At 40.5% G+C, this 8,812-nt stretch overlaps 1 protein-coding gene across 1 annotated transcript in view; it reads left to right on the top strand.

Annotated features, from left to right (window-relative positions):
• Positions 1-2,841: 2,841 nt before the first annotated feature.
• The window catches only part of fry (Protein furry), a 342,675-nt gene continuing 336,704 nt past the window's right edge, over positions 2,842-8,812 (top strand). The window contains exon 1 of the mRNA XM_070103982.1: positions 2,842-2,986. The gene's annotated coding sequence lies outside the window, so the exon portion shown is untranslated. The remainder of the gene's footprint in view (positions 2,987-8,812) is intronic.

Below are 8,812 nucleotides of genomic sequence, written 5' to 3'. Positions count from 1 at the left end.
CACACACACACACACACACACACACACACACACACACACACACACACACACACACACACACACATGGTAATGCATTATTTACAGCTAGCAAAGTCAGGGTATTTCTCCAGAATGGTCTGTAATATACCACTGTGGATAAAATACTTTGCCGTTTCTTGAACATTTCTGAGTGAGTAGTTTCTAAATTCATTAATTTTATCGCACTCCAGTATATAATGACGCAAGGTGTGACAATAGTCCATCTGGCAAAGTTTACATTTCGTTTGGTCTACATCTGGTGGCGGTGATTTAACCTGCCAAAGATACCTGTAACCCAGCCGGAGCCGGGCGGTAGTGACATCCAAGAGTCTGCTTATCTTGTTGGATGCACTATAGACATGTGGCTCCTCCTGCATGATGGAATGATGATAGATGGGCTGACTTGTGTCAATCTCCCCAAGTCTTAAGTCAATAAAGTTCATTTGAAGTTCTTTTCGTATTATTGCTCTCAAACTGCTAACTGACAACCCAAGATTGTAATCTACCCCCTCTTTGAAAGCATACAGCTTAGCCAATTTATCAGTTCTATCATGCATCTGAAGACCAATGTGAGATGGAATCCACAACATGTGCACTCTGACTCCACTGTCCACCATCTTACCATACCCATGTCTGGCTTCTGACACAAGCATGCCACAATTTATACTTAATGAGTTGAGAGCATTTATGGGTGACAGAGAATCAGTTACAATTAAAGTGTCAATCTTAGATACATGGACGCATTTGAGTGCAAGGAGTATGGCAAACAGTTCTGTTTGAAGGGTAGAGGCCCAGTTATTGATGCGTGCTCCAATTTCTTTAAGAGAGCCATCACTCTGTATGACAGCAGCACTACCAGCTGCACCAGTGGACTGGTGAACAGAACCATCAACGTAAATAATTTGTGAAAGAGTGTTCTGTGTGACTAAGTTATTAATACAGCTTAAGGCATCATGTTTGGCTTCAAGACGAAGCTTTGGTTGTGATTTAAGAAGAGTTTTGGGGGAAATGGAGGAATGGTAGTTTGGAATGGGGTAATATCCCATGGAGCAGGGAAATGTCTCTGTTGTCTAACTTGACATAGATCATGTAGTTGGTTTATGCGGAGATCGGTTCCAGTTTTTTCGATCCATCTGGAAGGATGTTCACCAGTGCTGAGGAAAGTTTGGAGGGCTTCTGTGCAGGGGTTTGAATGGGCTAACCTAAGCATATTGACCCCAATAAGGATATTTCTTTCAGTAACACGATCTCTAATGCTTGGAATATTAAGTTCTTTCCGCATATTTAAAATTTTGGCAGTACGAGGGCATCCTAGGATGATCCTCAGTGTTTCGTTTTGCAGTTTTTCCAGCCCTCCAAGCTTCCAGTCAGACACGAGTGCAAGTAGTGGCGCCGCATAATCAACCAATGATCTAATATAAGCAAGATACATCATTTTCACAATTTTAACATTAGCTCCATACCTGGGATGAAAATCTGCCACAACTCTAAGTGCTCTCAGCCTTTCTTTGTATTGGCGACAAAGTCTCGTTACAACAGGTCCAAGTAGTGGGACCTCAAAGCCTAGATACCTGTATCTGCTTACATATTCTAGAAGAGACCCATCATGCAACTGGATCTGACGAACTGTGCCTCTCTGTCGAGGAGGACGCCTGTTGAGTATCTTTGTTTTATCCCCTGAGATTATTAACCCCAGGTTCTGACACGAGGCTAGTACATGGTTAAGAATGTTTTGGGTGTTGGAGAATCCGGTGGTGTGAATCATTATATCATCAGCAAAACTAACCATATAATGATGGGGCTGGCTAGGCATGACATTAAGTAAGGCATTAATCAGAATATTGAAAAGGGTGGGACTAAGCACACCTCCCTGTGGGGTTCCTAATTCAAAATCTTTAGTTACACTTCTATGTCCCTGGAACAACACAGACGACTTTCTGTTGGACAGGTAACCTTTAATCCAGCGGAGAAGCCATCCTCCAACATCCATTCTGGCAAGTTCACTAATGATTACATGTCGGTTGGCTACATCAAAAGCGGATTTAAGGTCAAGGAAGGTGGTGTATGAGCTGTCAGTGTGCAGAGTGAGAAAGGTGGTAATGCAATGATGCACACTCCTTCCATGCATGAAGCCATGCAACCGAGGAGGCAAGAATTGCTTAATTCTGTGCATAAGACGATTAAGAATCATCTCGAATGTTTTACACAAGCAGCTAGTAAGGGATATTGGGCGAAATGAGTATTGTTGATTGGGCTTCGGAATGGGAATAATGAGGCTGTGCTGATGGTTGCTGATGAATGGTTGTTAATGGTTGTTGATGGATGGTTGTTGGATGGTTGCTGATGATTGTTGATGGATGGTTGTTGATGGATGGTTGTTGATGGATGGTTGTTGATGGTTGTTGATGGATGGTTGTTGTTCCTACTGTATTGATCGTGAGAAAACTTATTAACCTCAAAATATCCAGCTGTTGCCCGTTGTCTTGACTGCGTTATTTTAATAATTTAATTTTCGTTATAAATTAAAGAAAAAAAACCAAGTGCTCAATGTTATATTTCAATATATAAACGACAACAGGTATAAACTCTTTCCTTTAGTAAGATTATAAATTATTAAGTTCACGTCAAAATAAAGGGTATGGAGTGTTACACTGGGAGGAAAATCATTAAAATTGGTCCCTTTTAAGGGAAATATCTATTAAAGACGATAGATTACAAGAGCTGGCAGATAGATTATTGTATTTTTCATTCGAGCGCATGACTCTTGTATCGTATATCGATAAATCAGCCCATGTTATGTCGTTTATGTAACTCTTTTTAGCATACATTTTTGAGGATATATAAATGATAAATTTCTGGGTAGAGTTCAGTATTTTTTTGTGATAAATAGATAAATATTGTAAGTGGAAGTCAGAGTTCAAGTCGGGACACTTGAGGGTGTTGTTTACATCCTGGGGTCGATCGTCCAGTGAGTCTATTTTATGTTATTTTAACGTGTTTATCTTGAATATTAACATATTTTGAGAGTTCCATTGTGTTTTTGACACTGAGAGAGCACCACCCTGGCTTGTTATATATTTTTTTTTTTTGCTATTATTATCTTCGTGTTATTGTCTGTGTTGTCTCACCACTTGACGTGATTTTTTTGCTCTTTATTTGTTGAATTTTTTGTTCTATTAACCTGCATGGAGGTGTCTTTGTGCCTGTGATGGCTCTTGATTCAGGGAATTGGAGCTGGCCTTCCCTTGGATCGAACCTAATTGCTTCCCATTTCCTCAGGTGCTGTATGGCCCTAATGGGTTTAGCGCTCCCACATGAATGGAATAATAATATGATATTGGTAGACAATACTAACAGGTTGATAATAAGACATTCGTGCAACAGCTACGTGGGATTATTACGAAACGTTTTGTCTAGACGGTGGCTTCTTCGGTCGAGTACGGAGGCGACAACAGAAGTAGTAGAGATGATGTGATAGATGGTTTTGAAAACCAACAAGTTGAAGATTGAGACACTCGTGCAACATACGGGAATCTTTATTGAAGAAACGTTTTGCCACACGGTAGCTTCATCAGTGCCGGATCAGCCAGGCTGTGGCTCTGATCCATCGGGAGGCCTGGTCATGGACCGGGCCGCGGGGGCGTTGATCCCCAGAATAACCTCCAGGTAACCTCCAGGTCCAATATAAAGCAGAAAGGTATGAGGCGAGGAGAACTTTGATGTGTTCAGTCCATCACTTTCTACAAGAGTGATGGACGGAACACATTGATTCCAGGCTGAGGGACTCGTCAACAACCAAAATGCTTCCGAGACCAGAGTAGCAATTTCCAACTAATTTTAGGTCACTGATAATGAATATCATGGTTAAAATTGTTTGTTAGCTCTACTTTACAATATACACCTACGTGACTCACGTAGTCATGTTGATGGCAGTGAGGGGACTTGAGCTAGAGTTTGTCACGGCCACGCTAGCTGGAGATTTGTCTGTAAAAACTTGCATTTGTGGTCACAGTGGTGCCTGTGCTAACCTTCCTATGGTGTAGAAATATACCTAGTTGGACGAATCTTATTGTGGCTAGCTGGTCTAGTGGCTAACGCGACAGGCTGGAGTTTTAAGACTCTCTGACCGCGGGTTCAATCCCGGCCGGGGTATGGTTTGTTTACACCTATGTGTCACAACAGGTTCCAACAGGCTTGTGGCAGTGCGTTTCTTACGACACTCACAGTCTGACTGACCTTCATTATTGTTCCAGCAGTCATAGAAGGTGGTCATGGTGTGCAAGTTTATATTTTGAGGTGAAAGGTAGGTGATTTTCTTAGCCAAACACTTTTTAAACTCATAGTAAATATTCACTGAACAAGCTATTGATATGCATGTGAGGCATATTATATTGATTTTATTTTCCTACTAAATGATATAAGTACTTCTGTTAGCTGTCATGCTCTGTATTATAATGATAAATTAGTGAATAAATTTTCTGTTTATCTTCTAATTGCTTGCTGTTTTCTTCTCTCAGATGACTCATACTTGTGTGAATGGGTCAGGGATTCAAGTATTTAACATCAAAATTCCCCTCACTGAGCGACGCTAAGATAAGAGAGGCAGTCTTCAATGGTAGTCAGATTCAAGAGCTTCTTAAAGATGGTGACTTTGAATCAGACTTTCATGGAGGGGAGAAAGCTTCTTGGGAAGCATTCAAGTTAGTGGCGAAGGAATTTCTCGGAAACAGAAGGGAAGGCAACTATGAAGAATTGGTGGAAAACCTCATCAGTGCTTACAAGAGCATAGGATGTAACATGCAACTTAAAATCCACTTTTTGGACTCGCATTTAGATTTTTTTCCAGTGCACTGTGGGGCAGTTAGTGATGAACATGGTGAAAGGTTTCACCAAGATATTTCAACCATGGAAAAATGGTACCAGAGCAATTAGGGCACAAGAATTCTTGCAGACTATTGCTGGACATTGGCAAGATATGATTCTTCAGCCCACTATAAGCATCAAGCAAAAAAGCAGAAAGTAGGTATGGAGAGTTTAAAACATACAGACGCCCCCGAACACACGAACAAGTTACGTTCCAGAAGGCTGTTCGTATCTTGAATTGATCAAAAGTCGTTATTTTGCCATTTTTCTATTACGATTATTATTGCTTGTAATATTATTATCATTATTCTCTCCCTGTGCCCTTGTTCATTGAAAACTTAGACAATACTGTACAGTATCAGTAATGTACGGCTCTGAATACTAAAGCATACTGTAATAAAAAACTTCTTATATTTTTAATTGGTACAATAAACTTGAGGTGATGGTTGAAAGGAAGATAGGAGGTTGTGTGGGGCTACTGGGGGAGAGGGTCGTCAACCTCGTACACTTCGTCATCAAATGCTTTGTCAGTCAGGGTTTCATAAGCCTGGGTTTCTTCAACATCCTTAGAGGCTTTTGAGGTAGAAGGCACTGGTTTGGAGAATTTGTCTAAGGAAGTTGGCACCATTTTTCTCTTCTCATCGTATAAAAGATGGTAACATGAGATAGAATAGTTAACACCAGTTGAAACCTTTGAGAATCTCTCGACATTGGGGTCCTGAAGCTCAAACGTACGGAGACCTCTCTCTATAAGAGAAAATGCCTCGGCCATCATTTTTGTCTCAAACTTTAGAAGGAACAGTTTCTTGTTCCTCTTGCTCTTCCTTACACTGCATCTCTTCCAGCTCCATCAAATCTTCATTCATCAGCTCAGATTGTGACTCAAACAGCTCCTCAAAGTCTTCTTCCTCTAAGTCCAGATGAAGCTTTTAAGGCCAACGCATGTGCGTGTTACCACTAACGAGTGTGTTACCAAACCATTGACTTCAGTGCTGCTCGGCGTGGGTTGCTGTTACGACTTAATCTTCACCGTAACAATAGGGGCACAAATAACTCCATTTTTTTTGTTAGCTTTATTTTATTACCAATCATTTAGCTTCATTGGTATTTGGTTAGTGAATTAAAATAACCACAAGTAATTATAAATGAAACACTATACAGCAAGAAACCCAATCTTAAGTTCAAATTCTCATTAACAGAGTATGATAAAATAATTTCAATTAATAATCTACTCTTTTAGAAAGGTCTAGGGTAACGAAATAGTTATCTTTTATAAGTGACATGAATTACCAGACTAATGGCAAAGGCAAGACTTTGTATAAAGTTTTAGTTTAAGCTAGGAGCTTTGGGTTGAAGACCCGTACCGAGTCAGAGCTAGGAGCTGACTGACTCACTCAACTACTTCATAGTCAGACTTCAGCTCTGCCAGAAGGCGACGCGTGGCGTCAATTCTAGAACCACCAATTGGTCACTACAGTAGTGGTTACACATTCGTAATACCTAACCTAATAATAATATAATATAATATTATAGTTATAATAATCATGGGGAAAGATATAATATACAATATAATACAATGAGAGTACTTTTGATTCATACTGTACCCGATAATAATATATAGTCGAACCTGCTTTATCTAGCTAGTAATAAAGTGGTTCGCGATATATTATTACAGAACTTATTTTAACCAGGCCTTTTATTTTTGTATATAATGGAGTGAAGTAGGGGCGCGTAACACCTCCCCCCTCGTGACTGACGGTCGCCATTGACTTGTACTCTCTGTGGTGGGTAACATCTGTCATAGTAGCAGAGGTTGTAACATAGACAGCAGTCCTACATCATCTCCAGCTTTCTCCACAACATAGATGGTCATAAAAGTACCGACTCATACTGTTAAAAATAAAGGTATATTAATAAAATTTCAAGGCCTAGAGAGGGCATCAGCAATGAGATTATGTTTTCCTTTTATATGGGAAATGGTAATAGAGAAGGGTTGAATTCTCAAAGCCCAACGAAGTATTCTGGCATTCTTCGATTTCATAGAATTTATGAAGGTCAAAGGATTGTGATCGGAGTACACCGATATCTGATGGGTAGAAGATCCTAAATATACATCAAAATTCTCTAGGCATACAACGAGAGCTAAGGCTTCTTTTTCTATAGTTGAATAATTAATCTGGTGTTTCTTTAACTTAGAAGAAAAATAAGAAACAGGTTGTAATAGGTCAGAATTTGGAGCCTTCTGTAACAATGCGGCTCCCAAAGCATACGCACTGGCATCTATTTGTAAGTGGAATGGTTTATTAAAATCAGGACTTAGCAATACTGGGGAAGAGGATAGTAATCTTTTTAAACGATTAAAAGCAATTTCACAGTCCTGAGTCCATGAAAACTTTGTTTTTGGACTTGTTAATTCAGTTAGGGGAAAAGCTACCTGTGCAAAATTCGGACAGAACCGACGGTAGTAACCGGCAACTCCTAAAAATCTTGATACGCTTTTCCTATCCTTAGGGGTAGGAAATTCTAAGAGGGCCTTTACTTTGGCGTTCAAAGGAGCGACTTCACCTTGTCCAATCCGAAATCCTAAGTATTTAATTTTCGTCTGGCCAAACTCACACTTGGACAAATTCACTGTAAAATTATGTTTACTTAAGGCGTCAAACAAGGCTTTAAGCTGTCTAAGGTGTTGGGGCCAACTGTCGCTGTATACGACTAAGTCGTCTAAGTAAGCTTCTACTCCGTCCAATCCGCCTGTAAGTATGTTCATAATACGCTGGAACGTAGAGGCCGCATTACAGAAGCCGAAGGGCATAACGCAATACTTGTATAGGCCACCAGGTATCGTAAAAGCCGATATCTCTTGAGCTCTTGGTGACAACGGGACTTGGTAATACCCTCTTAACAAGTCCAATTTACTGATATACTTAGCTCTCGAGACCTTGTCTATTAAGTCGTCAATTCTGGGTATTGGAAACCCATCAGGTACTGTTACAGCATTGACTTTTCTAAAATCCGTGCACATACGGGAAGTCCCATCTGGTTTGGGGACTAGAATGCACGGGGATGCCCAAGGACTGTTACTTGGTTTTATCAACCCGTGTGAGAGTAAGTAGTTCACCTCTGCCTCTAGCTCACCTTGTTTCTTGGGACTCACTCTGTAGGGAGATTGCTTGATTGGAGTAGGTTCTCTGAGAGTAACATCGTGCACACCCAACGTACACGGTTTTGGGACGTCATTGAATAGGTGGAGATTTGCCTTAATCAGGGATTTTATTTCGTGTCCTTTGTCCACTTCCAGATTTATCAGTAGAGAATTTAAATTCTTTAAGGCTGTCGAATTGTTCAGAAGAACTGGTATTCCTATCATTTCATCCGAACTTATTGGAACCCGTTCTTGGTTCAGAGGTGTTATAGTAGAAACTGGTGAAACGATTCCTGAATAGGGTTTAAGTTGGTTAATGTGATACGTCCGTTGTGAGTTCCTCTTCTTCGGCGTCCTTACCAAGTAGTTCACGTCACTTAGGCGCTTCACGATTTCTAAAGGACCTTCAAATTTGGGCTGTAGAGCATGTCCCTGATGAAATCGTTGAACCAGAACTTGATCTTTTGGTTCAAATGAACGAAGTTTAGTTCGACGATCGTATTCCTCCTTCATCTTACTCTGTGCTTGTCGTAAGTTTTCGGCGGCCAATTCTCTAGCTAGGCTCAGGCGTTCTTTCATTAAGGTAGGAGAGCTCCTAAAAGTCGGCGTTTCTTCCCCGGTCCAAGCTTCTTTGAGAACCTGTACTGGTCCTCTAATTTGATGCCCATATATTAGCTCAAATGGCGAAAACTTCAAGTTGTCTTGTTCGCTTTCTCTTAGGGCAAACAAGAGTAGTGGAATACCTTCATCCCAATCTTTGGAATACTGTAAACAATAGGACCTCATCAT

This window comes from Cherax quadricarinatus, chromosome 88 (assembly GCF_038502225.1).
Source record: "Cherax quadricarinatus isolate ZL_2023a chromosome 88, ASM3850222v1, whole genome shotgun sequence".
NCBI lineage: Eukaryota > Metazoa > Arthropoda > Malacostraca > Decapoda > Parastacidae > Cherax > Cherax quadricarinatus.
This window is presented reverse-complemented; position numbering and strand designations above follow the sequence as displayed.